This window comes from Elephas maximus, chromosome 18 (assembly GCF_024166365.1).
Source record: "Elephas maximus indicus isolate mEleMax1 chromosome 18, mEleMax1 primary haplotype, whole genome shotgun sequence".
NCBI classification, from domain to species: Eukaryota; Metazoa; Chordata; class Mammalia; order Proboscidea; family Elephantidae; genus Elephas; species Elephas maximus.
In genome coordinates, this window is record NC_064836.1 from 45,577,813 (window position 1) to 45,605,072 (window position 27,260).

Below are 27,260 nucleotides of genomic sequence, written 5' to 3' on the forward strand. Positions count from 1 at the left end.
TCTCTCTTTCTTGGCCCTGGGGAAAGGTCCTTGTCATCAATCTTCCCTGGTCGAGAAGCTTCTCAGCACAGGGACCCCAGGTCCAAAGGGCACGCTATTCTCCTGGCTTTTGTTTCTTGGTGGTATGAGGTACCCCTGTCTCTCTGCTCCTTTCTGCCTTTCATATCTCAAAAGAGATTGGCCTAAGACACAACCTAATCTTGTAAATTGAGTCTGCCTTATTAACCTAACTGCCTCTAATCTTGCCTCTTTAACATCAAAGAGGTAGTATTTACAACACATAGGAAAATCACATCAGATCACAAAATGGTGGACGATCACACAATACTGGGAATCATGGCCCAGCCAAGTTGACACACAGTTTGGGGGGGAACAATTCAATCCACAACAAGGACCTAAGATGCCGAGTGATCTACTGAGTCAGAAAAAGGAAAATAAACATAGTAAGACTACATGGTATAAAGTTAACCTTAACCATGGAGAGTTCTTTACAGGAACAACCAAAAACTCATCGCCATCAAGTTGCCCTGGTGGCTTAGTGATTAAGAGCTATGGCTGCTAACCAAAAGGTCTGCAGTTCAAATCCACCAAGGGTTCCTTGGAAACTCTATGGGGTAGTTATGAGAATAGGTGGGTTTTAAAGGAAGCCTTGCTTTTGTCCAGGAAACTTGTATAAAAGAGCAATGTAATGTTAACATATACTGATGACTCTGTAATGTATAACATAATAAATACATATCATCAGTATAACATAATAAATAATATATATCATTACCCCATTAAGGCCTTTAGAACACAAGTTTCACAACCTAGAGCATGAGACTGTCAATTTGGTTTTTACTGCTGTGTCATTTGTTGCTTATAGCAGTGATTGGCACATAGATGGTGCTCAACAAACATTTGTTGGATAAATTAGTATTCTCAGCTCCTTCCTGTTATTAGTCTAGGCAAGATTACTAATTAAATATGATGGTCAAATAAGTGAATTCAATTCAACAAATACACATTGAGTGTCTAGCACATGAAAACAAAATTATCTATCACTGTAGTGACCATATTTTCAAAACCAAAACTCAGGTTGCATGATCTGCAAAGTACAAATACCCTCATGAAGACAATAGATCAAAACATCTTAAAAGAGAATTTTGCCACAAAATTCAAGAATTTTATTTTATATGACAGTGGTCCCATAATATCTAATCTAAAATGGCATACTATTGAAAATTAAAAGGGAGCCTTTTTTTTTTTTTCATTGATAATTGCTATGGAAAACAAGCATAAACTAGAACTGTCCCTGGGGAAATGGTGTATGGTCTCTAACAGACCCATGCTGAAGTCTGTATCAGTGAAGAATATGTTTCTACAGTGAACCCAGTTAACCAATTCTAGAAAATTGATTATTAAATAACAAAGGCATAATAAGTTGTTAATATAACTTAATGCAATTTTTAAAGAATTTGAGACTAGGCTGGCAAGATACCATCAGGCAAGCTTAACTCCTTGGAAAAATGAAGTGTTCACAAACTGAAAAGCTAAATAGGTTCTAATGCATAATGGCACTGATGTCCAAGAATATTTCCAGTGATGGTGTCATGGATTGAATTGTGCCTCCCAGAAATACGTGTCAATTTGGTTAGGTCATGATTCCCAGTATTGTGTGATTGTCACATTTTCACAAAAATGTCATGAAAAATCATTTTGTGATTTTCCTATGTGTTATAAATTATAATCTCTGCTTGTGGTTAAAGAGGATTAGGATGAGATATAACACCCTCGCTCAGGTCACATCCCTGATCCAATCTAAAGGGAGTTTCCCTGGGGTATGGCCTGCACCACCTTTCATCTTAAAAGAGATAAAAGGAAAAGGAAGCAAGTAGAGAATTGGGGACCTCATACCACCAAGAAACAGTGCTGGGAGCAGAGCGTGTCCTTTGGACTCAGGGTCCCTGTGCAGAGAAGCTCCTCAAGCAGGGAAAAATTGAAGACAGGGACCTTCCTCCAGAGTCGAAGGAGAGAGAAAGCCTTCCCTGAAGCCAACGCCCTGAATTTGGACTTACAGCCTACTAGACTGTGAGAAAATAAATTTCTCTTTGTAAAGCCATTTGTGGTATTTCTGTTATAGCAGCACTAGATAACTAAGACAGATGGTTAATAGTGTATTAACTAATTATCATTGGAAATAAAAAGATAGATGATTATTAAAAAAAAATTATTATAAGATACCCGAAACATATATGCAATTTTCTTATATATGTAGTTCAACCAATAACTACACCTATAACAAAGTTCATTTAATCACCTTTTCACGACTGACACCATGAAAAAGCACTGATAAAGCTTAAAGAAAATGGTAACAAACATTAATAAATGAGATAAAATTATTAAAAAAATCATAAAATTGGCAGATAGGGGCTCAAATATGACACTGTTTATACAATGTGATTCCTTCAACCTAATGACACTCCTTATAATTAGCTGCAGGATTACTATTGACCTAAAAACCTGTATGCCTTTGAACATGTTGTCCCTCCACCTCAGTCTTAGGAACCTCTCCCTGATTTTCTTCTCTATCCAAATACAAACATGTCAGTTATTCAGAGAAAGAAAAAGCACCTCTGTTTAAAATGCAACTATTTTTAGTCTTAGTGTTCCCAGCTTAAGATAAGAAAACAGACTGATTTAATTAATTTACATTCACAACTCCCTACAATCAATTGTACTAAAGGTTTTGATTAGTAATTTAAATAAAAGCAATCTTGTCGTTCTCTGTTCTATAGAAGACATAGTACTACAGGTTGTTTACTCAGAGGCTGGCATTTTATTGAAATCAAATTGACTCAATGATATTGAAACACACACTTGACAAAGCTTTCCTAACCCTACAGGAGCAAGAGAAAACAATGTTATTCCACAAGTCTTCTCATTTAACCCACACAATCCTCTTGCTTGGCATTCACTATTGCTATTGTCATTTTATAAGAAAAATAAGGCTTAAAGCAGTTGCAGAGGGTTCTAACCCAGGTCTTCTGATTAGAATATATCTATTTTTTCCTAAGTATTACAGAGATTGCTATTGGAAAGCCCGTTAAGTATGAAGTACAGGCTAACCCCGCTATCCCAAAGTAGGGCGTTCCTAGGAAACCTTCCGTAAGCCAAAATGTCGTAAAGCAAAGACGCAATTGCCATCCTTTAACGTGGGAAAAATTTTTGCGTGTTCCCAGACGCAAAAAATAACCTACCAAATCATACAAGATAACACGTAAAACCTAAAATAATACTAACATATAGTAAAAGCTGAGATGCTGAGTGTAGTTCAAGGGGAGGGAGCTGGCGACGCCATTCTCAGTACTCCGGGTGCGGGCTGTTTCTTCAACTGCTTGGCTGCAAAACAAACACTGAACGGTATTTCCGCTTTTTTGTAAAAGCAAAAATCCTCTTCAGATTTCTTTCAGTTAGCGAAAACATGTACTAATGTAATGTAGGTCTTCGGTCAAAGCGAAGGGGCGGAAAGCGAACTTCCGAAAATCGGGGGAAGACCTGTATTTGATTCACTAGCATTAGACATTTGGACTGTGTGTTAAAATTCTATTCAGAATACCACTGATTAAGGATCTAGCCACTGGTTGTTTTAGGGTATCAGGGTCTGAGATATTACCTGCACTAGAGAAGTTTGAAAAAGTCAAAATAATTGGCTTCGTACATTTTTAGATTTGTCTTAGGATTTTTTTTTTTTTTCTTTTCTGATTCGTGCAATGAGTAAGGGAGAAAAAGTAGAATAAATTACGTATTGTTAGTCACTGTATTGTAAAATTATAACAATATTATTAAAAGATTTTACATTCTATTTTCACAACTTTTTAAAATGAAACCAATATTTGAAGGGATGAAACTGATAATGATATTAACAATGATTTGATAACTTGTTCAAAGAAGAGAAAAAGATTACTGGAGTGGCGGAGTGGAAGAAATGAACAAAGGTGTTTACACAGCATGAACACACCTCTTTTATAGCACTGAACTACGCTCTATTAATATTTATTGAAATGCATACATGCACACGGACACTTCCCAAATAAGCTCTGCACTTTGAATAGAGACCACGAATGTCTCTATGTTTATACTACCAGAGTCCTCACAATTCCATCAGGGAGGTACTGTCATATAGGTGAGGAAATTTAGACCCACAGAAGTTATATACCTTGTTTAAGGTCAGGAATCTAGTAAGCAATGGAGACTGGATTCAAAACTGGGAAATTTAGCCAGAGACCCTATGCCCCTAACCACTTCTATATTGCCCTCCTGATTTAAGTGATCATTAATTAGTAACTGACGTAGTTTTAATTATTTTTGGCTCTGGTTTCCATTGTGTAAAACTAAAAATTCTATAAATAAATATCTCAAAAATTTTACTAATGATTTATTTCCTTGCTAGGTTCAGAAAGCAATGAGAGAAACTGCTACATTAACCTTGACTCTTATCCACATAGAGGAAATTTTGATAAAATGAATGTAAAGGTATCTTGGAAGTACAAAGGTAATTATTGAGCATTAGAGGAAGGAGCTCTGGTGGCACAGTGTTTAAGTACTCAGCTGCTAACCTAAAGGTCAGTGTTTCGAGCCCACCAGTTGCTCTTTGGGAGAAAGATGTGGCAGTCTGCTTCCATGAAGATTTACAACCTTGGAAACCCTATGGAGCAGTTCTACTCTGTCCTATAAATGTCACTATGAGTCAGAATCCACTCGAAGGCAGTCGGTTTTGGTTTTTGGGTTTATGGGTTTATGGGCACAGGCTAAATCATAAAATGCCCCTGAAAACTGCTAATGAAGTCTTTAGACCACATCAACAGACTTACTGTCTGCAGCCACCACCAGTCTACCATTTTGTCATACTGTGGTAGCCTGCATGTTGCTATGATGCTGGAAGCTATGCCACCAGTATTTTTAAATACCATCAGGGTTACCCATGGTGAACAGGTTTCACTGGAGCTTCCAGACTAAGACAAATTAAGAAGAAAGGCTTGGAAATCTACTCTTGAAATTTAGCCAATAGAACCCTTATGGATCATGACAGAATATTGTCTGATATAGTGCTGGAAGACAAGCCATAGGTCAAAATCCACCACAAGATAGCAGAACAATGGACTCAAACATACCAATGATTATGAAGATGGCACAGGACCAGGCATTGAATGTTTCATTCTGTTATGAATAAGGTCACCATGAGGTGGTGCTGATTTGATGGCAACTAACAACTGTCTCCAGAACACAGAATGATAGCCTTGCTTCACCTTGCATTCCCTAGACCTTCCCAGAAGCATCAGCTTGAGTTCTAGGTGTCAGGATTATAAAAGAACCAGGGATAAAGTGAATTAAACTTGGATGGGAATCATAAGGTTCAAAACTATGGCTATTTTAGAAATTTTGAGGGTGTGGCAAAACAAATCATGCAATAAGTGTAAACACTTCAGCTGTAATATACATTAGTATATATTTATATGCAGCGTTTTTACAATCAACATCAGTGACAATGTTGAAGCTAGAGTTCAAGAGACTAAGATTACTATCTTCATAGTTTCTGGCACGTAGTAAGTGCATGACATAATTGAGAGACAAATACAAAAAGAAATTGAGCATGAAACCGGACAGTGATCCATCAGGGAAAGTAGGACACTGTCAGTACTCCGCTTTCCCCTTTGCCTTCCCAAAATTAAACTGATTCTGTTAAGTTCAACAACTTGTTGATTATGTCCTTTAGTGTCAACCACTAGGAAAAAAAAAAAAATCTTAGAAAAAGAAAGAAAGGAAAATCTTAAAAGATCTAGAAAAAAAATCTTTTAAAAAACATCTGGCATAAGATCTGTTAATACAGAATCAGTGGCTGCAAAATTCTCCTCTTTTAGCAACCCTGGAGCCCAGTGGATTGCAGAGACAAGCTGTGTAACCAGAACTGAAAAAAGCGAAACATCCTTGAAGAATCAAGACCTTAAATTTGTTAATAGCCAGAGTTTGGTGAGACTGTTAATTGACGTTCTGCAATTGCCAAATCAATAAGCATTACATTTTCTCATATGATAGGTGATATATTTAATAAGTGAAGCATCTAGAGGAAAGAGAAAATGGAAACGTTTAGCTTAATAATCATTTTTAGTGATTAAGGCTTATGAAGACATTTTGATAATATCATGACCTTATATTCATCTAGAACTTTACTGTTTAGAAATTTTTTTTGTATACATTACTTTAAGTGATCTTAATTGTTGCATAAATACTAAAATATAATGAAAACATTAACCTGGATAATATAGTTAGGTCAATAGTGTTCGAATTGATGTATAAAATACTAAGGCAAAAATGTATGTGGACACCTAAAACAAAACCGAACCAGATAAATTATTTATGGATGTAACACATGAAAAAAATTCTGCTCCTACGGCCAAACAGCAAAATCACATGATTATTCAATTTGGGTGTAAGGATTAGGAATGTGGGCTCTCAAGTTAGAATCCTTGGTTTGAGTGCCAGTTTTGTTGTTAATTATTCACAAGATTTTGGCAAATTACTTAACCTTTCTGAAACTCAGTTTTCTCATCTGTAAAATGAGAATAAAACTAGCTTAGATGATTGGTTTTGAGATTAAATGAAAATAATGCTTTGTATAGTGTGGCATATGGCATTTAAGTAATCCCCAGTGAATATTAGTCATTAATGCATAATCTTTTCTTCCTCTTCTTGTCCCAGCAACTAGTTATGGAGCATTACTACTGTTCACTAACAGTAAGACATGTTATCATCAATGTCATGAAATACTCACTAGCACCTAAATAAACTTGATACTGCTCTTGATATTGAGCATGCTTTAGGGGTTAAGTAGAAGAGAATGAAGAAAGATGCAAACTTTTAGTCCAGTTTCATGTATTTCTATGCCATCTCACAAATAAGTGTTTCTTAGTCACAAGCCTCATAATTTTGTTATACAAGGGTAGGTCCCAATAGTTACCCCAGTTTTCTAATTCAAGAGCTAATTTTGGAATAAGAAAACTACCAAAATAAATGGGTATGTTTTATTACTTCTATCTGGTTTATCACTACTGTATTTTTCACAAATAACACACCCATGTAAATAGTGCACACACGCATAACAAGTGCAGAAATGCATATACCGTAACATGGCGTGTGACGTTTCCAGAAGTGCATTTTGGCCTCGTTCACCCGTCCTCCCAAATTACAGGTAAATCGTACTGTCCTGTTCATTTTCTTTCATGTTGTTCATTTTCTTTAATCTCCTGCTTCTGTGTATAAAAATTGTCCTAAAATGTTTCCTTTGATCATAATTGTATAACAAAGGTATAATCCATGGTCAAGAAGTCATGGATCGAGTTTGGTAGTCCCCAGGCAATTAGAAAATAAACAATCGGAACTGAGCGTTTGTTTCTATTAATTTAAGTTGCTAATTACAGTGCATTAGCTCAACAGTTGAACGCGAAAACCTTATCAGATCATCTTAAGTGAAACCATTAGGTTATGTTAGGTCTGCTTATTTCATAGTTTAATTATGTCTTCTAAGTATCAACTGAAGTCAGCAACATGTAAAAACAAATTGGCATAGCATGCTTACAAAAATAAGAAAACAACAAGGGGGAATTGCACAGTGGGCAAGAAACATGTAACACACACGTTATTTATGAAGAAAATGTGGTACATTAATAAAAAAATAAAAATAAAATAATAAACATAGGAAATACAATATTATTCAGATGGAAATGGCTTTTAGTTATCATGTCTCAAACCATGATGTAAAATTATATAAATATTTTTTTAATTTAAGATGTCCCACATTTACTCATTCTTTGAGCTCTCAATTGTAATTTTCTGCATAGAAGAAGCTGAACTGATTCTTACTATTTTTATTGTCTTTTTGAAATATTAGCTATCTGGGTAGGCACAATTCATCACACTGTACTTGGAGGGTTCAGAATTCTATTTTTAAACACTGGCTAGAAGGAAATGCTTCAATATTGAGATAACTGAAGACTTTAGCAGAAAAAAGTTAAAAATAACAGCACAATTCATTGGCTAAAAAAAGTGCAAACTAGCTCCGCCCAAATCTATTTAAACAATCCTATAATTGAACATACAATATTCATGCTAGTTGAATTCAAATCCACTGCAAAGTGAATATGGATATTCTGTGTCAATTTTTTTCTCTATTAAAACCAAAATTATTTCTAAAGAAAACTGATATCAGTAACGACACAATTGCAGGTGATTACATTATTGTAGAACGGTAGAGAAAACACACCTCAATAAGCTCTGGTCTTGTGTTTTTTTCACCTCAAGTGGGAATCCTTCACTAAGAGTGTTGTTTTGTGGGTTACACAAAGACAAATGAGCAAATGTAATTTATGTTAGCACAATACATCACATAAGCCTATCTGCTTTATTTTAAAAATGAAGGTAATTTGGTGGAGTGGAGAGAATATTAAACCAGTCTTTCTGAATTCTGAATAACAGGCTTAGCTGTCCCAGGATCTTGAAAGGTAAACTTGTGCAAGGTAACTTTCATCTCAAGACTTTACTGAAATAATGATTTCACACTAGATGATTTCCAACTCTAAAATTTCTATTTTTCCATATATGAAAAGTAAATATATATTTATGTCTAGGTATCCATTCCCCCCTCTCATAACATGTACTGGGAAAATAGTCTGAAATTGAATTTTTGAAATCTAAAAACAACTTGTAAACATAATAACAAGAGCACCACTGATTGCGAAGAAATTAATTTCCATTTAGCAGTAGCACAGTAGCCAAAAATACAAATTTAAATAGACGAGTAACATAAAAGCAATCGTATTTTGGCATTATGCTATTAGATAATATTAAAAACAGCTAGAAATACGCTCTTAAAAGATTATATTGTGCTATTTTATAGATTAAAATACATATCTCGATTGTAACACCAAGAATAAGCCTCAGGATTTCAGATTTCCTGATTTAGTATGCTTTGTCGAGCATTTCAACATCCAACATTAATTGCTTACCTCTTCCAAGTAATTAATTCTTCTACATCATTAACAGTAGGGCCGGATACTGTAATTTGTTTATCATGGCTGCTTTGCAATTAATTTGCATCAATTTCGTTTATTTTTAAGTTTTATAAACCAAACTAAGTTGGTTTAATTCCAAATTTGATAAATAAAAGGATTTACAATTGCCTCCAACTGTTTAAGAAAAATAAAGCTGCAACCATTCATTCTAAGTGCTACTGAAAGGCCAGTGAAATGAGACGCATCCCATTGATAAGGTAAAGCTGACATCAGCTGGTACAAGGTGGTAATGGTTAATAACAAAAGTAATCCTTGGGATCCACATAACCCTCCACAACTTGCAATGTACTTTAACTCACTAATTAAAACGTCGATTTGAAACTCAGAATCATAATTTATTATTCTTACAGTTCTGGGATAGAAAATAAATTCAATGTGCTCTCTGCCTCCAAGGGGCTTTCAGTCTAGTGCCAAAAAATATGCACACATATGGCCAGACGGCAATGTCGACTACCACACAATCAAGAATGGAGGTACAAAGATAAGCATGGAAAAGTGAGAGATTCTGGCCACGGTGATTTGAAAAGATTTCACACGAGAGGGAACATTTGACCTGGTCCTAAAAGCAAAGAAGGAGTTCAACTGTTTAAAAACGGGAGGGTGTTCCACACAGAGATTATCTCTGTGGGCTGGCAGTGTACTTAATTTTTCACAGATAAGGACAAACTGAGAGAAATTAAGTGATATGCTCAAGGTCAGAACAAGAGAAAGAATCAGAGCCAGTACTTGAACTTTTAACTCCTAGATCAAAATGGCTTCTGCAATATCACGTTGCCTCCTTCCTAAGGTGGGGCAAGGCTCCTCAGCTTTCACAACCAACTCCGCCCTTCTTTCATCCCTCCACGTTGTCACACCCTTTACAGGACCTTGCTAAGGTGTCCAGAGAAAGACACAGAGACGGCCATCTCTTCATAAAACCCTTGCATTTCAGCTGTGTCTAAAAAACCGAAAGAACGCAGCTAGGTGTGTTTTCGGCCCCATTTCCTCAGCATTATCCGTGCTTTCAAAGGAATGGGAGTTCGCGCTTTCGCCTGAGGGCATGCTCAATAAAATGTTGATCCATTCCCTTAAAACCTTCCATTTTTCTACTTCAGTTTTGTCAAGTGTTCCCAATTCTAAGAAATTGTAATTCATAACGTGGGGGGAGGCTGCAGATTTTTGGCTCGGGAGGTCGTGCAGATGTTATTCCTTAAGGAAGACAGTCGTGATTGCCTATGTGAGTAATGGCTATGAGTCGGCCAGGAGCCAAAAGTTCTCTTACTGCAGAATGTATAAACCATCCTCCTACTGAAAGAAGGCCCCCAGTAGGATAATATATTATTACACATGATTCAAATTACAGGATCTGCAGCAGGGGAGCTTGTGGCTGATTCAGGACAGTCGCCACCTGAATACTGATGATGGGATGATGGAATGCCTCCCGAATTAAAAGAGCCGTGGTGTAGCGTCTAAATCCTTTCTATGCCTTAAAAAGTGACTATGCCTGTCATTGTAATCTTTAAGCTTCCAAAAGGAATCTAGCACTGTTACGGAAACCCTTGTCGATGTTTTCAAAATTCCATGTCTTTATATAAGTATATTCCAAACATTCTTCCAAAAATAAAGATGAAAACTTTACCTTCTCTGCCAGAAACTGTATTCCTTTAATGCCGATGTGCAACAAAGATACGGCTTAAGAGAAATCATGTTCAAGTCTGACCCATTTTCACTCTCTGGGATTCTCTAAAGCAAACTGCAATCTTCACATGGCACATGATGCCAACCTCCTGAAGTTATCTATAGAACAATCGACTTTATCCCCGACAAACTAAATACAAGTGCGCAGCAGAAGATCGTGTTGCCAACGGTTTTCTGCTAAGAAAGAAACCCATTCGCGTATATTATTTCATTCGCTCTGCTTTGGTTATGTAACAATCCAATAAATTTGCTAACGGTATTGCATTGGGAATGGAGATGGAGCATTTTATAAGAAATACTATGACAAATATTAAATATTATACATTCTGAAAAACAAACAGCTTTGTGGAGATATATTCTGAAATAATATGTAAGCTGGTGCCTTAACTTCTTTTCTCACTGGCTTTTGCATTCAGTGTTTCTAGTAAATGGATGCAAATCAGGTGCATTGTGCTGAGATGGGAAGGGGGAGATTTGTCCAGAAATGACCTCAGTTCTATTCATTAATAAAATCACATGTTGGCTGAGAGCAGTGAGGAATGAAATATAACAAGAGTGAACTTTGCTGCATTGTGATGGACGCACCTAAGAGCTTTTTGGATAAAGCACTGTATGTAAAATGGCCACTGCAGCATAAAATCTGGAAACATTAAAGACAGCACTAAGACGCAGATTGCTAGGAAAAACTGCGAATTCCATGGCAGTGCATCTTTTTGTGCGATTCTGAACCCCAACTTGGAGAAAGCTTGCTATTCATAAGGGGGAAGGGGCAGATAAAAACAAAGATTTATTTTTTTCTAAGACTGTTGAGGAGAAGCTAATTTTGCAAGGTCCAAACAGAGTTGTGCCCAGAATCACTTTCAATGACGGCAGACACCAATGCAGGGGAAAGAAAGGAAAAAGCTATCAGTGAGAATGTAGCCACATTTTTGCATCGCGGTTTAAATTATGCCAGCAGAATAATTAATGAAAGGACCTAATATGGGGAGGGGAGGGAGGGTAGGAGGGAAGGAGGGAGGCTATGTTAAACGAAGTTCATTACTGCATGATGTAAATGAGTTTCTCACCAGTGATGTCACTGATTGGCTGAGCTGCAGAGCTGGCTTCGAGCATGGCCGGATTGGCTGCTAGCTCTTCTGGTGCCTGCCTGCTTGGGCAGCGGTTGAACCAGATACTTTCTGTCTCTCTTGTTGTTGTTTGAAGCAAATCTTGTTCAGCCCAGCTGTGTCTCCATAGTAGTGGCACCCTAAGAAAGAGTCTCCCTCCTGCTTCCCCCAGCTCGTCTGTGAGGCAGTCGCTGCTGTGAAATACCAGCCCTTGGCACCAAGCCCAGACAGCATTCTCAGATCCATCTATAACACACACATACAAAAAGAAAAATAATAATAAAAAAAAGCAGTTCTTTCATCTGAATTGCATCCTAAGGAGGATTAAGAAGGCTTCGATTGCCACTGATTTGTGTTCTTGCAATTTGATGACTAAAATAGTTTTGAAATACAGTATCCTCTCATCTGCAGTAGAACACCATTGGTTAAATTTGGTTAAAAAGATGGGAGGGAAAGCCCCCTCTCCCATGTTTACCTTGATTACAGAAAAATAATTCTTCATTTCCCTCCTAAGTACCGTAACTGATGTTTTTGGTCCCCTACCAGAATTTTAAACTCTCAGCCGATTACTAATTATATCCGAGTCATTATTTTCAGGTTAAGACAAGGGATCTTAATTAGCATTCTTTCTGAGCTATGCAAAATGAGACAGGGTAGGAAACAGAAACAATCTATGGAGAGGCAGAGAGAGAGAGAGAGAAAAAAATCTGTGCAGCTATTACAGTTGAGCTGACACCCCCTCCTTCCCACTCTCCCTTCCACCCCCCTTGCAAAAAAGAATGCAGTCATATGAACTTTACCAGACAATGGAGTACCTACAGGCTCTCCCCTAGACAAGTCCTTTATAACCAGACAGTGCTATGTGCTGCAGACAGTGGCCAATCGGCAGGCTCCTTTCTGCAGCAGGAACACAATAGGTGCATTGGCCCCACTGTCCCCCTAGCCCTTGACAGCAGTTCAGGTTCATTTGCTGTACACTGGAAGGCACATATGTCTTTAATATTCACTGTAAAATTATCAGTGAGGCTGCCTTTATTTCACTGTAATTACATCAACCTAATTACCAGGCACGAGCTTCAATAGCCCTGTTTGCAGAGTGGCGCAGAGGCATGCATGCCGAAAAATTTGCATGAACACGCTTGCTTGTTTCAAGAATAAAATCCACCATTTATTTCCTGCCCAGAATTTAATGCTTCCTCCAGAATACTTCAGCAGATTTTGTCATTGATATTGTCAGCTTTTCTCCTCTTCAAAAGAAAAAATGTATATATGTATGCATATATATGTATATGTATATACATACACATGCACACACATATATATAGAATTTAAACATTGTTCTAGCCATTTATTGGAGTGAGGTGTGGGGTTGGAACCTAGTCAACACATAAAAGGTTATTAAGAACCTAAGGCACTTTTCCCTTGTTACTGGGGATCAGAGTGAACTAATAAGTGAATCTGCATGCATGACCACAGCTACGCATAGATGCCGATTTATTAGGAGCCCAACTATTATGAGCCTCTGCATATGTCTCATTTATGCATTTTCCTATTACATAATTATAGCATCTCTTGCAACATTGACTCAAATGCTTGAGAAATTGAACCTTCGCTCTTCATGTATTAGTTAATCAGAATCAGGCACAGTCTGTGGTGGGAACCACTCCCTAATTCTTTTTTTTTTTTTATTGTATGCACATTGTATTTACATATTCATGAACAGAATAGATGTTAGGACTGCTGATTTTGCAGCAGAAGATGAAAAAGCATGGTCGTCCAGCATACAGAGTGTATTTATTTCTAGGTGGAGAATGGCAGCATATGATGACAAGGAAGAGAAGATGTTCGGGGGCTTCATTTGGGGGTTACCTCATCGTATAATAAAGGATCTAGGTAGACAACCTACCCCAAAAATGTGTAAGTATAATGAACTTGGAAAGTAAAGCCAGTTTGCATTCTTCATGGCCATTCAGCCACACTGTAAAGAAATAAGCATTTGGAAATGGGAACCTCGGCTCCAGAGTTTGCAGGTAAATTTGTATTTTGTGTTATAGCTACTTAGAATATCATCAAAATGGGATGTTCTCAGGGGCTGTGTGATTTTTTATTATTTCATAATTTACATATTTCTCATTCCAAGTTAGAATGTTAAGCTTTGAGGGTTAATTATTTCCTAAGGTGGAATTTCACCAATGTCTACCAATATTTATTGGTGTATTTTGACATTTAGCTCACGATTTTTTCATTAGGAATGGAATTCACTGTTACAGTAGGCACTTTAGAAGAAACTAAATCATCTATATCCATATAGATACATGTACATAACCTATAATATACCCACACCAAGGAGAAAGAATACTCATAAGGTTTTTCACCAATTTACTTTTTATAGTCCATTTTTGTTATTATTTTCAAGATTTTTGTCACAAAATGTATTCAAGTTGATTTTGCATTTTCTAAGCATTTTAAAAGAAAAGCATGGTTTTTATATCTACACCTTCCAAAAACCAATTTTTGGGATGAGGGAAAAGGGGTAGGCAAATTCCTATCTACATCAATAAGCGCTCCCAAGGCTCAATCATAAACACAAACACACACACAGATAACATAAGAAAATAATACATTTTGATCCCTGAACTGCTACATACATTGAAATCAAAACACCTAAAATCAAAGATGTAAATTAGTTACTTGATATTTAACGTAAGATGCTGTTCTCTAGGTGATTGCAGAAAATGTTAAGAAAAGAAACACTTAATCAGCTACTTGCCTCATCTTTTTGATGATTTTCCTGCCAAAGGCCAGTTTTTCTAAACTGTGAAGTAAATTATAAAAATGTTGTTACATAAATCAAATTAAGATATGTAGTCTTTATGCCCATTACACACCAGTATACACACATGCCCATGTATATACACACGTGTATATATATACATAACACGTACATATATGCGTATAAATATATACAACACACATACAATTGTGTTAGTCCTTTCAAAAAAAGAATACACAACTCTTCTATCCAGTCATTTCAATTGTGTGATCTGACATTGCACAGAGAGGCTCAAGGAAATCATAGAGGTAATACACAATTGCTAGTTGCTCATTTCGCTAAGTGAAGATCAAAACAGAGACTGAACGCTCATATTATCAGATATGCTTAACAAAAAGTACCTTGGAAACTTTATTATTATACAAAGGAATTTGCTAAATATATTAATTTTATAAACAAGAGTAGTGGATGATCCATATCTGACCCGTGTAAATAAATGAACACTGAAATGAAGGGTGTCCTTCGGTAAGTATTGGAAACCCTGGTGGTGTAGTGGTTAAGAGCTATGGCTGCTAACCAAAAGTTCAACAGTTCGATTCCACCAGTTGCTCCTTGGAAATTATTTAGGGTAGTTATACTCTGTCCTGTACGGTCGCTATGAGTCGCAGTTGACTCGACCGCAACGGGTTTTCCATATTATAATTCGCTAAACAAGTGAAGTTAAGACTTCCTATTTAGAAACGGAATCATAGTTTGAATTATTGGGCATACTTGAAAACAACATTAGGTTTTTCTTGTTATATTCTACTATGGGGATTTATTATTCGTCTCATACCCTAAACAAAATTGCAATTGCCAGATTTCAATATACTACTCAAATATTACATAACTATTCAATAAAATCTTATTTGGAATCATTTTACTGAAGGCTTTAGACCAAATTTATACCATAGAATTGAAGCATTATTTTTAAAGATGACAAAAACCAAACCCAGTGCCATCGAGTTGATTCTGACTCATAGCGACCCTATAGGACAGAGTAGAACTGCCCCGTAGAGTTTCCAAGGAGCGCCTAGCACATTCCAACTGCGATGATCCCCAAAGAAAATTAGTCTCTAGTTAGTGTATTTCACCCATCATGCTGCCATCCTTTATTAAAAATACAGTTCTAACCTGCTGTCAGGATATTCTTAACTGGCTGAGTTTTACTCTAGGCAAGGAATTTATGCTCTCCTTCTGTAAGGTCGAAGACACATATTTATAAGATAACTGTATGAGGGATATGAGTGCCATCTGTATTTTCAGAATGGAGAGAAGCAAACTTGTTTAAAAGATCAAAAGCATAACCTTAAACTCGATCATAGTGATCTCACCAAAGGAGCCAAGTCAACACAAATTGGCTGTAAGAATGTGAAATAGCAGTTAATCATGTTAATTTCAAATCAGGAAAAGTATTCTATAAGTAGATCCAACTTGGAAAGAGATGCAAAAATTGATAACTTAAAAAGCAACTTGTCAGTCCTGTAATGTAACTCATTCTTTATGGAAAAAAAATTTTTTTTAAACAGTTTTCATAAATGTGGGAAAATATCCATACTGCAGTCAACATCAAGAAGCCACTGTTTATGTTTCTGTCTACACGATGACAAACAGACGGACTACAAAACAAGATGCTGTTCATCACTAGGATGGCTCCAGGTAGCTGAAGGTTTTTGTTCCCACAAACACACGGATTAAAATTTAAGTGTCCATCTTTTAATAATGATCATTTTTATAGGATGCAAGAAGCATAGAATTTTTAAAGGTGTCACTGATGGCTCTCCCAATCCACAAGTCTCTTTCTAAAGGATACTTTTTAGTGCAGAGTTATGATTGATCCCTTTTATACTGAAATCAGAAAGGCTAGCATTGGATCCCCTCTGGAACAATAACAACAACAACAAAAAAAAAAAACACTTCATATCTCCATTTTAAAACCCGATTTCTCTTGCAAAGGTCCCAGCTGCTTTAATAAAAGATTGTTTATCTTCATGAAGATAACATAATAAATCATGACAACTAAGTACCCACAGAAAAAGAAAAACTTAGATTAAGCACTTGAATAGAAATATTCCTTTGGGGGGAAAAAAATCAGCCACAGTTTTCAGCAAGTGTTAACTTGATGCTCTGTAATTATTATTACTGGTTCTCTTATAATACAAAAAGGAGTGTCTGGGTGGTGCAAAGGGTTAACGCATTTGAGTTTGGCTGAGCATAAAGGTTGGACATTGGAGTTCACCCAGAGACACCTCGGAAGAGAGGCCTGGCAATCTACTTCCCAAAAAAATCAGCCATAAAAAACAAACATCTATCAACAAATGAGTGGATAAACAAAATGTGCTATATACATGCAATGAAATATATCTCAGCCATAAAGAGAAATGAAGTCCTGATACAGCCTACAATATGAAAATATTATGCTGAGTGAAGTCAGTCAGTCATAACAGGACAAATATTTTATGATCTCACTGATATAAAACACCTAAAACAGGCAAATGTATTGAGATCAGAGTTTAATAGTGGTTACCAAAGCTGGGATGGAGGGGGAAAGGAGAGAGGAATCATTGTTTAGCAAGCACTGAGTTTCTGTTTATGATAATGGAAAATTTGGCAACAGATATTGGAGATGGTTGTACAATGGAATTGTTGTAATTGATGTCATTGAATTGTATACATAAAAAGGTTGAATTGGCAACTGTTGTGTTATCCATATTTTTACAACAATTAAAAAAAATAAAAACCTATGGCGTACCGTTCTATTCTGACACATCAGATCTCCCTGAATCGGGGTTAACTAGGTGGCAAATGGTTTATGTACAAGGAATAACAGAAAGCTTGGAAAGAAGAATGAAAATGTTTCATCTGAGAAGTTTCCACCAAGCATTTAGAATTGTCTCTTTGTCTTTGGGTAATGGTTTTCATCTACGTCAAATTGTTATTAACATCCAAGATGAATTGGAAAGAATGAAGTCTTGGGATAATTTCAGAGTTATATTAAAACCTTCTCATGACCAGTGGGATACACTGTTGCTCGCTGACATTTTCTGCCTCTCAGTTCATTGCGAGGCTGCTTTCCTATTGATACTGGGTGCTACTGTGAGGCAGGGGCCTTTATGGCTGTTTGAAACTGAAAAAAAAAAAAAAAGGGCATGAATTACTGTTTCTACAGGGTGTTGTATGAGGTGTGTGCATTTTTGGTAGGAAAAATAGAAATTTTGAAAACTTTTTGGGGGAACACATATGTCCCAGTAGACTCAAGGGAGACTGGGGGTGGAATTAGTGGGACAACATATATTCCCTGGACCCTAAGAGTAGATGCGGGAAGGGGAAAGAAAAAAAATCAATATTAACTACCGAAAAGTCAATGATGTTCAATGATTCAGCATGCTTCCATTAATGAAGACATGTGGTATCAACAAAAAATTCAGAGCAGAAAATAATAGGGGCTTGAAGGGTTAGGCAGTGGTTGCTAAATCAGAAATTAGTAAGAAAGTTGTCAAACCTTATCTCATAAAGTGAGGTAAAAAACCTATTCACCCTCTGACACAAAAGTGCAAAGGAAGCTCTGCTTCTTCATTTTCTAAAAGTAATCTAACTTTCTTCATATGCCCATCCCATTGGGTAGATGGGGTGAGAAGCAGAAATTTAACTTGCCAAAAGCTTTCTCAGTTTTTATGGTTTCATTAAGCTCTCTTGATGCATTTGAATTATGGTATTGGCAAAGAATGTTGTATAGATCGTGGACTCCCAGAAGAATGAACAAATCTGTCTCGGAAGGAGTACAGCCAGAGTGCTCCTTAGAAGCGAAGATGGCGAGATTTCATCTCACATACTTTGGACATGTTATCAGGAGGGATCAGTCCCTAGAAAATGACATCATTCTTGGTAAAGTAGAGTGTCAAGGAAAAAAGAGGAAGATCCTCAAGGAGGTAGACTGACCCAGTGGCTGCAACAATGGACTCAAGCATAACAATGATTGTGAGGGTGTTTAAGGACCAGACAGTGCTATGATTCAGAACAAAAGCACTTAACAACAATCTCTGTTCTGTGATTCCTTCTGTTGTAGGCAAAATAATAGCCCTAAAAAGATGTCCACATCCTAATCTCCAGAACCTGTGACTATGTTACCTTTTGATCATTAATATCATGAGTTGTTTTTAAGTGTCATCAAGGACTTTTGCAGCAGACTTGTCCAATGCAATACATCTTTTGATTTCTTGAGTGCTGTTTCCATGGGCTTTGATCGTGGATCCAAGTAAAATAAAATCCCTGACAACTTCAATATTTTCTCCATTTATCATGATGTTGCTTATTCATCCAGTTATGAGGATTTTTGTTTTCTTTATGTGGAGGTGTAATCCATACTGAAGGTTGTAGCCTTGAATCATCATCAGTGTTTCAAGCTCTCTTCACTTTTGGCAAGCAAAGTTGTGTCATCTGCACATCCTAAGTTTTTAATAAGTCTTCCTCTAATCCTGATGTCTCGTTCTTCTTCAAAGAGTTCAGCTTCTGAGATTATTTGCTTTAGCAAACAGATTGAATAAGTATGGTGAAATGATACAACCCTGGTGCACAACTTTCCTCATTTAAACCGCTCAGTATGCCCTTCTTATGTTTGAATGACTGCCTGTTGGTCTATGTACAGGTTCCTCATGAGCACAATTAAGTGTTCTGGAATTCCCATTTGTCCTAATGTTATCCATAATTTGTTATGAGCCACACAGTCAAATGCGTTTGCATAGTCAATAAAATACAGGTAAACATCTTTCTGGTATTCTTCGCTTTCAGCCAAGATCCATCTGACATTAGCAATGATAAACCTCATTCTACATTCTGTTCTGAGCTCAGCTTGAATTTCTGGCAGCTGCCTGTCACTGTACTTTTGCAACAGCTTTTGAATCACCTTCAGCAAAATTTTTACTTGAGTGTGATGGTGATGATATTGTTCAATAATTTCCACATCTGTTAGATCACCTTTCTTTGGAATGGGCACAAATATGGATCTCTTCCTGTCCGTTGGCCAGGTAGCTATCTTCCAAATTTCTTGGCATAGATGAGTAAGCATGTCCAGCACTGCATCCATTTATAGAAACATCTCAATTTGTATTCCATCAGTTACTGGAGCCTTGTTTTTGCCAATGTCTTCAGTGCAGCTTAGACTTCTTCCTTCAATAACATCATTGGTTCTTGACCATATGCTACCTCCTGAAATAGTTGAACATTTACTAATTCTTTTTGGTACAATGACTGTTTATTCCTTCCATCTTCTTTTGATGCTTCCTGTGTCTTTCAATATTTTTCCCATAGAATCCTTCAATACTGCAACTCGAAGTTTGAATTTTTCTTCAGTTCTTTCGGCTTGAGAAATGCTAAGTGAGTTCTTCCCTTTCAGTTTTCTAACTCCAGGCCTTTGCGCATTTCATTATAGTACTCTACTTTGTCTTCTCAAGCTACTCTTCGAAATCATCTTTTCAGTTCTTCTACTTCATTTCTTCCATTAGCTTAATTGCTCTACGTTCAAGAGCAAGTTTCAGAGTCTCTTCTGATATCCATTTTGGTCTTTTCTTTCTTTCCTGTATTTTTAATTAACTTTTGCTTTCTTCTTGTATGACGTCCTAGAGGTTATCCTACAACTCATCTGGTCTTCAGTCGTTAGTGTTCAATACCTCAAATCTATTCTTGAGATACTCTCTATATTCAGGTGGGATATACTCAAGGTTGTACTTTGGCTCCGATGGACTTGTTCTAATTTTCTTCAGCTTCAACTTGAACTTGCATATGAACAATTGATGGTCTGCTCCTTAGTTGACCCCTGACCTTGTTCTGACTGATGATATTGAGCTTTTTCCATTATCTCTTTCACAGATGTAGTCAATTGATTCAATTCATTTCTTCTTCCTATTCTTGACTCTTCTTTATCCTCTATTGCTCCAGGTGAATGGATTGTTGTGGCTTGGATGGCTGCTTGTGAACTTTTATGTGTCAAAGAAGAAACAAAAATAGAAATTAGAAGTGTTTTTAAACTAAACATTAAACCAGAAAATAAAAAATAATAAAACTGAGCTTATTGCCCTTGAGTCAATTCTGACTCATAGTGACCCTATCAGACAGAGTAGAACTGCCCAGTAGGATTTTTAAGGCTGTAATCTTTACAGAAAATTTCTTTCCCCTCCAAAACAGCTGGTGGGTTCGAACTGCCGACCTTTCAGTTAGCAGCCAAGCATGTAACCACTGCACCATCAGGGCTCCTTATAACAAAACGTTAATAGAACATAATATGCCAAAATTTGGGGATGTGCCTAAGCAGTGACTGTAGGAAATTTATAGCTTTAAATGCATACATTAAAAAAGAAAAAAATGTTAAAATCAATTATTTAAACTTTTATCCAAAGAGAGAAAAACTAAATTAATCCCAGTGAAAGTAGAAGAGGAAACAGTAAATATAAGATCAGAAATCAACAAAACAAAAAGCAAACATGAAATAGGGAACATCAATTTTTTAAAAGCTGGTTCTTTAAAAAATAATTCAAAATTGATAAAAAAAACTTAATATTAATTATTAAAAAAAAAGTAACAACAAATTACCATGAAGAATGAAAAAGGGAACATCACTACAGAAGTCAAAGGCATTTAAAAAAAGTTAAGGAGGATATTAAAAATAGCAATGCCAAAAAATTGGAAAACTTATATGAAATGGACTAATTACTTAAAAAATACATCTTATCAATATTAACACAAAATTTGAAAAGTTACATATCTGTTCAATAAAATTAATCCTGATTAAACAATTTCCTAGTCACAAAACTCTAAGACCCATTGGCTTCACTACTAAATATTTCCAAAAATTTAAGGTAGACACAATTCCAATCTCATATCAAATCATTCAGAAACTATAGAAAGATGGAATAATTTCAAACTTGTTTTATTTGTCTGGCATAATTCTTATACCAAAACTTGACAAGGATTTTACACACAAACGAAGAAAGCTGCACAATAGTTCACATAAATATAGAAGCAGAATTTTAAACTAACATCAGCTTATCGAAGTCAGTTATATATAAAGAGATAAAACATCATTGCCAAGTAGGGTTTATCCTAGACATACCGTGTTACTTTAATGTCTTAAAACAATCAGTATAATTTATCACATTAAATAATAAAGAAGTAATATCATCCAATCACCCTAATATATACCAAGAACATTTGATAAACTTCAAATCTATTTAAGAAAAAAAAAAATCTCATACCAAACTAGTAATACTAGGGCAACTTCTTAGCTGGTAAAATATATATACAAACACAAATAAATAATGTGATTCTTAAAAGTAAAATATTGCATGTTTTTCCCCTTAGATCAGGCATAAAACAAGGATATCAACTATGACCCATTTTTGCTCAATATTGTACTAGAGGTCTTAGCATGTGGAATAAGGCAAGAAAAATAAATGATATAAATATCTCAACATGAGTAATAAAATTGTCAATATTTGCAGATGGCTTCATTATGTATATAGAAAACTCAAAAAGTACAAATTATTAAAATAATTAAATGTTTTGGACTGCTGAACATTAAGTAAAAATATAAGTATGCCAGAACCAAACAAATATAAAATTAAAAAAATTAAATTCCACTAATTGTAAAATAAAATGAAGTATTTAGCAATAAATATAAAACAGTACAAGCTTTCTGAACGAAAACTAGAAATATTATTAAGAGAAAAAATTGAAAACCTAAATAAACTGAGGGATATATCGTTTTTATAAATTAAAAGACTCAATATTGGAAACGTCAATTCTCCCCAAACTGATCTATGGTTTCTGTGGAATCCTGGTCAAATTCACAGCAGGTTTTTGTGAAAACTGCGAAGCTCATTCTAAAATGTATATGGAATTCCAAAATGGCTAGAATAGCTAAGACAATATCAAGATTTCTATATGAAACATCAAGAATTACTAGACAGATACACTAAGACTGTATAGTATTGTTTCAAAAGTAGACAAGACCAACAGAAGGAAGTAGTCTTGTAGCAGATCCACACACCTACGATTATCTTATGACATACTGTAAAAGTTACTCATTCTCTTCTTATTTAGAAGTGAAAAATATTTTTCAGCAGATTCTGTTAGAACAATTATATATCTATATTTTTAAAAAATTAACCTTGACATTTGTCTCACAGCCTGTACAAAAATGAATTCACAGTGAGTTAAAGACCTAAATTTAAAAGATAGTCAAATAAAGCTTCTCTAAGAAAACCTAAGGCAGTGTTCTCATGAATGTGGGATAGATGTACATTTCTTAAATGGGAAAAAGTGACTAACCATAAACGAAAGATAGCCGAATTGTACTATATACAATTAGGAACTTACATGTATCCCAAGACGCCATTAATAGAGCAAAAGGGAAAGTGTGATAGATGGGACTTTTCAGTTCTTCAACTAAAAAGGTGGGGTCTCTGTCCAGCCCTTGATTCTGTATTTGGCATTCTGATTAGCTTTGACCAATCGAGCGATAACAGAGGTGACACCTGAAGAGGCTTGAGAAGTGCTTGAGCATTTCCTCTTCTGTTGCTCTCTGCCATAACAACGAGGAGATACATATCCAGACTAACCTGCTGGAAGATAAGGCATGTATATAGACCAGAGCTAAATTGCCCTAGTTGAACCAGACAAGGCCATCCTACATCAACCGCAGGCAGCTAACACAGACATTCGAATGAGTTTAGCCCGGAAGAGTAGAGCTGTTTTGTTTATTCACAGTTGACTGTAAATGCACTAGAGAGCCCAGCCTAGATTGTCTGATCCCTGCAGAATCTTGAGCTGAACAAATTATTTATTTGCTTTGTGCCATTTATTTATTTATTTGCTCTATGCCACTGGATTTTTGTGGCTGTTTGTTAATCAGCATTACTGTGGCTGGAGCTGAAAGCTGGGGTGTGGGGCCTTGGTGGTTCAGTGGTATAATTCTCATTTTCCAGCACTGATTTCCAACCAATGCATCTCAGGTGCAGCCACCACGCACCTATCAGTAGAGGCTTACATGTTGCCATGATGCTGAGCAGGTTTCAGGGGAGCTTCTAGAGTGAGACAGACTGAGAAAAAAGGCAACCTATTTCTAAAATTCAGCCAATGAAAACTCTATGGACCACAATGGTCTAATCCACAAATGATCATGAGCATGGTGCAGGACTGGGCAGCATTCCATTGCAACATGTATGGGATTACCATGAGTCAGGAACTGACTTGATAGCAATTAATAATAACAGATGAATAATATAATAAGAAACCTAATGCAAGAAGGTATTAGCAACACATGCAATGTATACTAAGGGTTCATACTCAAAAAATATGGGAAACTCCTACAAATAAATAACTAAAAATTAGCGGCAGCCCAGTTAGAAATGAAAAAGGTTATCACAGAGACTGGAGAAAGCCCAAGAATATGGTCTCTGGATACCCTGATAGCTCAGTAATGAAGTCAATTCTGAGGTTCACCCTTCAGCCAAAGATTAGGCAAGGCTGTAAAACAAAACGAGACCAAACGGGCACACCAGCCTGTGGACAAGGACCAGAAGGCAGGAGGGCATGGGAAAGCTGGTAATAGCTAACCCAGGGTCCAGAAGGGGAGAGTATTGACATGTCCTGGGGTTGGCAACCAATGTCACAAAACAATATGTGTACTAGCTTACTGATTGTTTAATGAGAAGCTGGTTTGTTCTCTAAACCTTCATCGAAAGTACAATTAAAAAAAGAAAAAGAAAGGAAAAAAAAATCAGAATTGGATGGCCTCTGTTTTTCTTTAACATTGTGAGAAGAATAACTGAGGGTACTAGGTGATCTTTTAAATCTAGTACAATTAACTATTCTGTTGTGACATTAGGAATGCTGTGTAAGAATATAAAGAAACTTATTAAATTCCCAGGTTCCATTCAACGGTATCCTGGCTTTGAATGAATATGCAATAATACTTTAAGTTAGAAAATTCTGAATAAAAAAGGGATTAAAACTTAACTAACAGAGAACTTTTCATAATGGTTTAGCAGCTCCAAGGTTATCCTGGTTAGTCTGCATGGCCACAGATTATAGTGAGTTAGTTATTTTTTATGCAGAAACTGTCAGAAAAAAAGGAGAAATTCAGATGCCTAACTAGAGACTTGTGAAAACTGGAGGTGGCAGAAAAAGGAAAACTTGATTTCCTACTATAGATTGCAGGCATTTATTTTTTTAATTAACCTTACTTTTTTTTAATCAAAGCAAATACTAAAACAAAACTTTTCTCCTCCTCACTCCCAACGCCATTCCCCACTTGCAACCATTTTTGCAGTTTCTTCTGTTATTTGCTTTATATTTATACACAATATATTTGAAATGCTATTTCTTGTTTTTTTTTTTTTATTTAGAATAATGAGTTCTTTCAGGCAAAATTCACCACCTATCCGTAAGTTTATACTGTGATGGCTTGTTTGTTGCTATAATACTAGAAGCTATGCCGCTACTATTACAAATACCAGCACGGTCATCCACAGTGGACAGGTTTCAGGGAAGCTTCCAGATTAAGACAGACTAGGAAGAAAGGCCTGGCGATCTCCTTCCAAAAAAAAGTCAATGAAAACTTTATGTATCATAGAAAAATGTTGTCCAAAATAGTAAATGGCCACTCTAGGTTAAAAAAAGGTACTTAAAATACACAGTGGCTAAAGCAATGGACTGACTCAACAATCCTGAAGGTGGCACAGGGCAGGGCAACGTTTTGTTCTGTTGAACATGGAGTCTCCATGAGTTGGAGTCGACTTGACAGCCGCTAACAGCAACTAGAGAAAATGAGGATTTATCTTTTACTTCAACCCTTTCCCAATAGCCTAATGGTATTACATCAACACTCCTGGTTAAATCAGTGGGCCTGGACCAGACCACAAAGGCTGATCTAGGTTGAAAAATGAAGGAAATGATGATTTTGATGGCAGTGGGTTTTTTAAAGTTGTTTTTACTTGAATTTACTATCAAAGCAGCAAACAAGCAATGCCAAAGATAAACTTAAGCATCAAACTACTAGAAAATGAACTCTGCCCCTTTGTGCCTATTTTATTTATCTAGTGCTGCTGTAACGAAATACCACATGTGGATGCCTTCAACAATAAGAAATTTATTCTCTCACAGTCTAGGAGACCAGAAGTCCAAACTCAGGGCACCAGCTTCAGGGGAATGCCTTGTCTCTCTGTCAACTCTGAAGGAAGGTCCTTGTCATCAATCTTCCCTGTTGAGGAACTTCTCAGCTCAGGTACCCCAGGTCCAAAGGACACGCTATTCTCCTGGCTCTTGTTTCTTGGCGGTATGAGGTCCTCCTGCCTCTCTGTTTCTCTTTTATATCTCAAAAGAGATTGAATTAAGACACAACCTAATCTTAGAGGTTGAGTTCTGCCTCATTAACATAACTGTCTCCAATCCTGCCTTATTGACATCATAAAGGTAGGATTTACAACACATAGGAAAATCATATCAGATCACAAAATGGTGGACAATCACACACTACTGGGAATCATGGCCTAGCTGAGTTGATACATATTTGGGGGGGAAATAATTCAATCCATCACAGTATCTTTCACGTTCCTTTCCGAGGAGCAGCCCCAGTTCAGTGGTTTCAGTGGTCTACAGAGTAAGGACTCCTCCAGGTTAGACAAAACAGGACTGTGAGGCCACTGTTAGCTGAGCTGCTGTTGGCAATGGTGGTGATAGTTGGACTATACCATCACCCCAGGGCCTACCCAATTATTATATATTGATTGTCCTATAAAATAATTTTATTCCATAAATATTTTTAAAATCTTATTTAAGAATTTAAAGTAACATATCTATGTACAGTAAGATAAAAAAAGTATCATTCTTTATATGGACTATCAGAATAACAAAAATAGTATAAGGAAAATTATTCTTGGTCATTATTTACATATTTTAATCAATTTAAGCTATCCCTAAATCTAATAGCAAAACCCTGGTGGTGTAGTGGTTAAGAGCTATGGCTGCTAACCAAAAGGTCAGCAGTTCCAATCCACCAGGTGCTCCTTTGAAACCCTACAGGGCAGTTCTACTCTGTACTGTAGGGTTGCTATCAGTCAGAATTGACTTGACCGCAAAGGGTTTCGTTTGGTTTTAGATCTAATACCATGTCATTGGAAATTTTCTGAAGAATACATTTTTTTTAACAGTCTCATTTTTTTCCCACAAAATTGCCTACAATTTTCTTTAAAGTTGAATTTTTATGATTAATAAATTTAACATTTTTGACAACCTTAAAAAAATGTAATCAAGTACGATCATAAATAAAAAACATGCGTGCCGCCAATAAAAATTTGCCAAAAATAAACATTAAATGAAACACATTCTTTAGCAACACTTCAATTTATTAGTGTGTCTTAGGGTTCTCTAGAGAAACAGAACCAATCAAATATATGTATATAATCACTGATGACATAGAAAGAGAAAGAGAGATCTGCCAAAATATCTGTATTCTGAAGGCAGAACACATCATAGGGAACTCTCTTTTAAACAGATTGATTATAT

The 27,260-nt window shown here is 36.2% G+C and overlaps 1 long non-coding RNA gene across 4 annotated transcripts in view; it reads right to left on the reverse strand.

The window, feature by feature from the left end:
- LOC126061472 (uncharacterized) overlaps positions 1-12,136 on the reverse strand; it is a 597,975-nt gene extending 585,839 nt beyond the window's left edge. For 3 of the 4 annotated variants that reach the window (XR_007513795.1, XR_007513786.1, XR_007513794.1), the window contains exon 1: positions 11,852-12,136. This is a non-coding gene — a long non-coding RNA (uncharacterized LOC126061472). Of the gene's footprint in view, positions 1-3,282; positions 3,377-11,851 lie in introns of those variants that run through there. The other variant, XR_007513797.1, reaches the window with a different exon arrangement.
- Positions 12,137-27,260: the final 15,124 nt, after the last annotated feature.